The sequence below is a fragment of the Saccopteryx leptura genome, chromosome 4 (genome assembly GCF_036850995.1).
Source record: "Saccopteryx leptura isolate mSacLep1 chromosome 4, mSacLep1_pri_phased_curated, whole genome shotgun sequence".
Classification (NCBI taxonomy): Eukaryota; Metazoa; Chordata; class Mammalia; order Chiroptera; family Emballonuridae; genus Saccopteryx; species Saccopteryx leptura.
Window position 1 is genome coordinate 72,685,903 of NC_089506.1, and position 7,881 is coordinate 72,693,783.

Here is a 7,881-nt window from a genome sequence, read left to right on the forward strand (position 1 = left end):
GTTATTTTAGAATGATTGTGCAATAGTTACAGGCTTCTGAAGCAGTGGTCTAGAACATTCAATTGCAAACTCATAACTGGATTTCACAGTATTGGTTTTCAAAACATTTTAAAAGTTAAGGATTAACACAGCAATGATTTTCAAAAACCTCATGTTGCTAAAATTAAAGATGATAGGGGAACAGACCAGTGAAAGTAAAATATTCACATTTGGTAGGAAGACATTTTTGGTCTGCAATGTGGAACAGAAATTTGATTAAGAGGTAACTTGACAGTGGCCATTTCTAGTCAAGGTTGTTACAGAAAGTTAATAATTGTTTCTGCATACTCTCACTAAGTCTATGTTTAAAATCTGGAATTTGTTAGTTCAAATAACTAAATAAAAAACTAGCTTCCACACAGGCAGCTCTGACTTTGGTGTCCCACAAAAGAAAGTGATAATAAAAACCAATCTGCGAAATTTGAAAATGAATCTGTATTTCTTCGCAGCAGTGGGTTTTGTGAATTGTTTCTCTCAAGGACAGCACCACACACAATCATGGCAACCAGCTCAGAAAACTCAGATCCCTGGGCAACAGTGAAACATCAGTGTTGGGTTCCTTTTTAAAAAAGCATCGGTATGATATTGAATTTGGGAGGAGACCTCTAAATTATGCCTGTGTATGTTGGTTTGCACAAGCTCTTCCACCTACCAGCTATGTGACTTCTGGAAAGTCCTTTTGTCACCTTGAGCTCCTTCATAAGCTTGCTTTGAACTTTTTGGGAGAAAATTAAGGAGAAATAATAAAAATCTATATAGATGTAACATTATTGCGTAATTGCACTCTGAAAGAGTAGCATCAAGAATTATTAAGCACATATCAATTAATTAGAAAAAGTTTTTAGAACATTTAAATCCAATGCAATACCTTAATAGATGTGTATTAACAATTCTCATCACTGTTTCCTTAACTACGATTAACGTTAATTATCAGCAATGGATTGCCTACATAGCAATTTATCAACAGTGAAACTTCATTTCCTCCACAGAAGCATTGTGCTAGAATATACTTTGATTACTTATCAGTGGAATTTTAATTAAAATACAAGTTATAATGCTGGAGTAATCTGCAAGGTAAACCCATTTTAGGTTTTCTCTTTATACTACACCAAACTGAGAAAAGGATATTTAACAAATTCGGGAGGGGGGTTCATATGGAAAATAATATTATAATAAATATATAATAATACAAGAATGAACTGTTTTATATACTCACAATTGTAAACCTACTTTGGCCCCACCCTACATTTTTGTCTTTATCCCTATCTCAACCTCCATCCCGGAAAGTGTGAGAGAAAGTGCATCCCCTGATAATGTTTTAGTCATTACATCTTGGGTATCTACTTTGTGCAGACCTTGTGCTCTGTCCTACAATAGTGGTTCTCAAATTTGAAGTGCATCAGAATCACCTGGAAGACTTGTTAGAACACTCATTGCTGGCCCCCCATGCTGAGTGTCTGATTCAGTAGATCTGGGATAGAGACTCTGCTTTTCTAACCAGTTCCCAGGAGATGCAGAGGTTGTAGATCTGGGCACCACAAGTTGAGCCAACTATTTAGATAGAGACATGGGATGAAAGGATTCAGATCTGCTCTGGTAATATAGCAGTATGTCTGAGGTAGGTCATATGACCTCAGTTTGCTCCTCAGGGTTAGGAATGTCATTTCTGCTCCAGGTGAACCAGACCATCCTGAGAAAACACTGTCTCCTTGGCCAGTCAAGTGTGGACTTAGACAATGCTTACCTTGCTAGCTTTTGTGGTGAACTGCCCTCTGAGTGAAGAAGCTTTTATTTCTTCTGTAGGCACCTTCAGGCAGGGATCAACCTGCTGTGACTCACCACAAGCTGGCTCTTTAATGACTGCACTTCTCTCCTCTTATCCATTGTATGGTGACTTTTTAAAATTTTAGAATGACATTGTTTCTTATGTTTTCAAATTCTTGAGGGCATACCTCTCCGTTTTCCTAATATGCTTCCTATAACTTTTCTTTTGTTTTATAAAAAATATATATCATATTATTTATAAGAAAAGCCTAACTCCTCTGCCTTCCTGATTGGACTCACTGAGATGCTAAAATGAGATTAGCTCTGTATAAATGCTTATAAACTATATAATGGCAGATAACAGATTCAGGAAAGATACTTATATGTTATTTATGTGGTAGAACTATATCAGTAGATTTGGCTTAAGTCAAAGAGTTAATCTAGAATAAAAGAAAGAAAAAGAAAGAAAAGGTACAGGGGTTGTAGCTAAGAGGGGCACTGAAGGTCAATATAAATGACATTGAGAGAATTATGTCCCATTTGGGTGAACATGTTTTATAGGCCCTGGAGAATACAAGATTTGAAACAAGGACAATTGATTTTATTTTTCAATTACAGTTGCCATTCAATATTAGTGTGCATTAGTTTTGGGTTTATAGCACAGTGGTTATACAGTAATATGATTTATGAAGTGATCCACCGGATGTTTCAAGTATCCATCTGGTACTATACATTGTTATTACCGTATTATTGACTATAATCCCTGTGCTGTAGTTTACATCCCTGTGACTATTTTGTAACTACCAAGGGGACAATTGATTTTTATATAAATGTACCTGTACCACATGGTAATCTAAAAACAAAATTATTTCAGTAAATCAGCTTCTGGCTTAAATGCTTCTTATTAATGATAAATAAGACTCTGATAAGTACATTCTGTATGTCACAACATGAATCCCTTCATTTATATTTTCAGTGGTGGTTAAAAATCCAATTGTGCACAAGTGTGATCATTGGTTTGGAAGCATATGTTGGCTGCTCACCTTTCTATTCTCTCCCCCACCTCCCAGTTCCCCTATTGCCAACTGAAATTTCTGCAGAGAAAATGCTCTTAACGTGAATCAGAAAATATAGTGGAGACAAATTTAAAATGATCTCAGAGAAATGAAAAGATTGAGAAGAGAAACAATAATTTTCTCATCATCTATAACCACTGGCAGAGGGTAACACACCCCATTCTCCTCTCATAGTTCCAAATTTATAGTGTCGGATAGTGGGGCTTTGATTGGGGATATACAGAAATTATAAAGCTAAACTATACTAAGGGGTCAAGTACTTTTAATTTTTTGAAATATGGAAGAGAAATGTCACATTTCTCTCTCTTTTCTCTCACCCTGTTGGGGCACTAGGGCTGCATGTGTCTTATTATTGAAAAATACTTATATATTTTAAATGTTTTTTAAAATTTATTGATTGATTTTGAAGAGAAAGAAACAGAAGCATGGGTCTGTTCCTGTATGTGCCCTGACCAACGATCAAACCTACCTTTGGTTATTGGGATGATGTTCTAACCAAATGAGTTATCTCACGAGGGTTTGGAAAATATTTTTATTCCTAAAGATCTAAGGGACAAGAATGACCTGGGAGAAATTTTGGACTAATATTTAAGAAAAAGGGAAATGGATTTGTGAGTCGAATGAGTCTTACTGAAGTCTGATCCAGCCTTGTTCACTAAGGGAACAAAGCTCAAAGGGTCTCAGGGGAAAATTTTCTGCAACTTGTTGCAGTGGCCCCCTCTGTGGTATCTTTCAGGAATTTAAGAAAAATGATAAATTTATAGATGCAATCATGTAATTCCTGGTATACATTTCAAAGGAACTCAGTGAAGGGTGTGAGGGTTCTGTCTGTGTTCCATATACATGGAACAAATTTTGCCAGGTGTTATTTTTTTGTGGAAACTGGGGAAGAGTTTCATTTTACTATTCTTTCTACTTTTAAATTCTTAATATACTCCATTATGCTTGAAAATTAAAAAGAAAAGTTATTAAACAACTTTATGACCTATAGATCCAATGGAAGAAAAGAAAACCCAATTGTTAATATGAAATAAATCTTATCCAAGTAGGTTTTAAAAGTATTTTTTTTAGGAAAGTTTCAAAACATTATATAAATGCAGTACTCATTTAGCTTGTAGTGTCATTTTGTGTCTCTAGTAACAGCTCCTATGGGGATTACTAGCAGTTTGTGTTTGATTCTAACTTCTCAGTCATTCTACCATTATTTTATTTCTTTAAGGCACTGAAATTATAAGTACAGACTGTCAGATGTATAAATTAAATCTAAAACTACAGCTTGTCACTGATATATTTCTAAACATTTTATTATTTGGCAAAACATGTATAAGTCTATTTATATGTCTGTCAAAGTTTAAAATTTTTTTCCTTTGATTTGAGAGGAGTGGGAGAGAGACAGAGGCATCAACTTGTTGTTTTGCTTAGTTGTTCCATTTAGTTGTGTGCTCATTGACTGCTTCTCCTATGTGCCCTGACAAGGGGTCCATCTGTGACCGCTGATGTACTGGATCAATGCTTTATCCCCTATGTCACCTGGCCAGGCCCTATCAAGCTTTCTAAGATCCAGGAACTATTTGAAACTATGAAGAAACATCTATAGATTTCCAGTGTAGATGACTATAGATTGCTTATTGCATCTGCAAAGACAAGTGAAGAATTTGACAATAAAACATATAATTTAAGGAATTGGGCTTTCTATATAAATTACTGAGATTAGATCTTTATGTTAACTGAATTCCCTGGATAAAACAAGCTCCCTGCTTTCTTTTACTTTTTTAAACACTGTCTCCCTTAATTTTGTCTGATAGAGATTAAGTGAGCCTTTTCTAGCACTGAGCTTCAGTTTAAAATAAGCACTAATTTCAAGTGAAGGTGTGTAGTAATTTGGGAACTTCTACTGTTTCAAATGTGTGCTGACTGATTACATAGTGACAAAAACACCCAGGTGGCTTAATTGGATACAAGAGTGTTCACTGGGGCAAAACCGGGAGTCTGTTCATTTCTATAATACATTTTTACATCTTACACAATTTTTATATATCCTCCCGAAGCAAATTCTTCATGATTCTTCTGTAGGACTTCTTAGTTCTCATACTTGTCCTACCCAGTATTAAGGGAACCAAACATACATACATACCACAACCTTGCTGGCCATCAAAATCCAGGATACAGAAAATCAAAAGGAACATTATAATTTGATCTTGCTTATGCACATGTCATCATTCTGTTCTGTATTAACCCAAAATTTCTCCTACTTTTTGGCATTTGCATTTGCAATTCTCTGTCACAAGTTTTATTCCTAATTATCAGATCTAAGCTCATCTCTGTTCTGTCAGAGAGGTCTTTTTTAGATCATCCAATCAAAAGTAGCCATTTCCACTCAATCTTGCTCTATTGAATTACCCTGTGTCATTTATTTCACTGCTTTTATCCTGAGTCAATATTGCCTTGTTTAATTATTTGTTTCTTTCCTGTCTTTCTTCACAAGAACGTAAGTTACATGAAGACAAAGACTTCTCTTTTCTACCACAGTGTTTTTAGCACACTGCCTGGCTCATGGCTGATGCTCAAGGAGATATTTTTTGAATAACTAAATGACTAAATGAATGGATGAATGAAGTTTATGTAGGACATTTTTTTCCTGACTCACAAATATTTACAACATCATCAGTTTAAAAAATAGCCATACCTTCATGAGGACAAGTTACTGAATAAGAGTCTAGATTAAGTCAATTAATGAAACAAAGGTAAAGTTGTGCAATTTATCACATATAGTCAAACTATTTACCCTAACAGAAAAAGCTTAAGTATTTGATAATACACATAGTCCTTAGAAGTTCATTTGGCAGTTTTAGAATCTAAATTACCAAGAATGTAGTTCTGCATTTGCCCCAAAGATCAGCCAAGCAAGGTGCAGTGGAAACGAGGCCGGTTGGAGTTAGAACCCATCACAGTAATGTGGAAAGATGGCATTCTCAAACTTAATGCGTTGTATGTAAAGAATGAAAAAACAGAGTGACGTCAGAGAAATGGTGCCATGAGGAGCGCGACCGACAAATCTCCCCAAAATTTCAACAAGTTCATCAACCAGAGACAGAAATATCTATCCTTGGAGTGTCCGGGAGTTCCACACACTGAAGGCGAAGGCAGAGGCAGCGGCAGTCTCATAGCTGGATCATCAGGCTGCTAATTCAGGAAGGAGAGACTAGGAGAGAGGCTCCGGGAAAACGGACTCTCTCATTGTCAGAGCCTGCAAACGCTAACAAGCCTTGAGTACCAATGAGACTGAAGCCTAATATATGACATTGCTTAGAGTCTCATCAACTGCAAATCTCTACCTAAGCGTGTCACAGGGGCAGAGCCTGGGATACAGAGTCACCGACCAGGAAGAGGGAGAGGAAAGAAAAAGGAAGAAGTTAACCTCTCAAAATCAAGAAAAATTCACAGACTTTATAACTTGTTCTGCTATTTTTTTTGTTTCTTTTATCTTCTTGCCTTTATAATTATTATTTCTATTTCCTCCACCTAGGTCCTTTTATTCTCTGCCCATCTTACTCTTTCCTCTTCTTGAACTACACAACCCATATGTGTTACATTTTATTTCTTTTCTTCTTCCTTACTCTCCATAGGGTTACTCTCCAAAACCCTTAACTCTCTCTATCTCTCTCTTTTTGTTTTTTTTCTTTTTTTCTTTTTCCCTTTTTCTTATTTCTCCCTATTAATTTCTTCTTCTCTGCTTTTAATTTTCCTCTCATTCAATCCTCAATCATGAACAAATTATTTAATTTGGGACTCAAGGGTTTTTTTGTGGCATTTTGGGTGCTTTTTGCTTTGCTTTTTAACTCATTAACACCCCTCCCAACCCAGGATCTCCATGCTATTTAGTTTTTGCTCCACTTAATATAATAGTTATTTTTTATTACTTTTTGCTGTTTCCCTCTTATCTTTCTCATTATATCTCTTAGTCAACCATCACTTAAAAAGCAAATCACTTTATACTTGACCAAAATTTTTTCCTTTTTTGCATTTTGTGGGTCCGTACTTCCTTTTTTGCCCCTTGAACACTTTCCCCCAACTCAGGCCGTCCATTATAGGCAGTTTTTGTTCCATTTAGCATAATATAATTCTCATTTCATCACGATATTTTCCTAAGGAGGAGGGGAAAGGAGGGGAAGAGAAGAAGAGAAAGAAGGAAATGTGGGGGAAATAATAAATTACTGTTTTTTCTCCAAATTTTTACATTATTTTTACTTTATTTTTTGTACTTTTTATTCTTTATTAACTCTCATTAGTGCTATCAACAAGACCACTCTCAGATGCCATTAAGAAAAAGGAAATCAAATATCATGGATACAAAAGATAGATAAGTAGCACATTAAATTTATATATTGCTTTGGGTAATATGGCCATTTTGATTATATTTATTCTTCCTGCCCACGAACAAGGAATATTTTTTCATCTCATTGTATCTTTTTCGATTTCCCTTAACAATGCTTTGTAGTTTTTGTTATATAGGTCCTTTACATTCTTTGTTATGTTTATTCCTAGGTATTTTATTTTTTGTTGTTGTTGCAATCGTGAAGGGGATTATTTTTTTGAGTTTGTTTTCTAATATTTCATTGTTGGCATAGAGAAAGGCTATGGACTTCTGTATGTTAATTTTGTATCCTGCGACCTTACTGTATTGGTTTATTGTTCTAGTAATCTTTTTGTGGAGTTTTGGGGTTTTCGATGTATAGGATCATATCATCTGCAAAAAGTGATACCTTTACTTCTTCTTTTCCGATATGGTTGCCTTTTATTTTTTTCTCTTGTCTGATTGCTGTGGCCAGAACTTCTAGCACCACGTTAAATAAGAGTGGAGAGAGTGGACAACCCTGTCTTGTTCCTGATTTAAGGGGGAAAGTCCTCAGTTTTATGTCATTTAATATGATGTTGGCTGATGGTTTATCATATATGGCCTTTATCATGTTGAGATATTTTTCTTCTATACCCATTTTGTTGA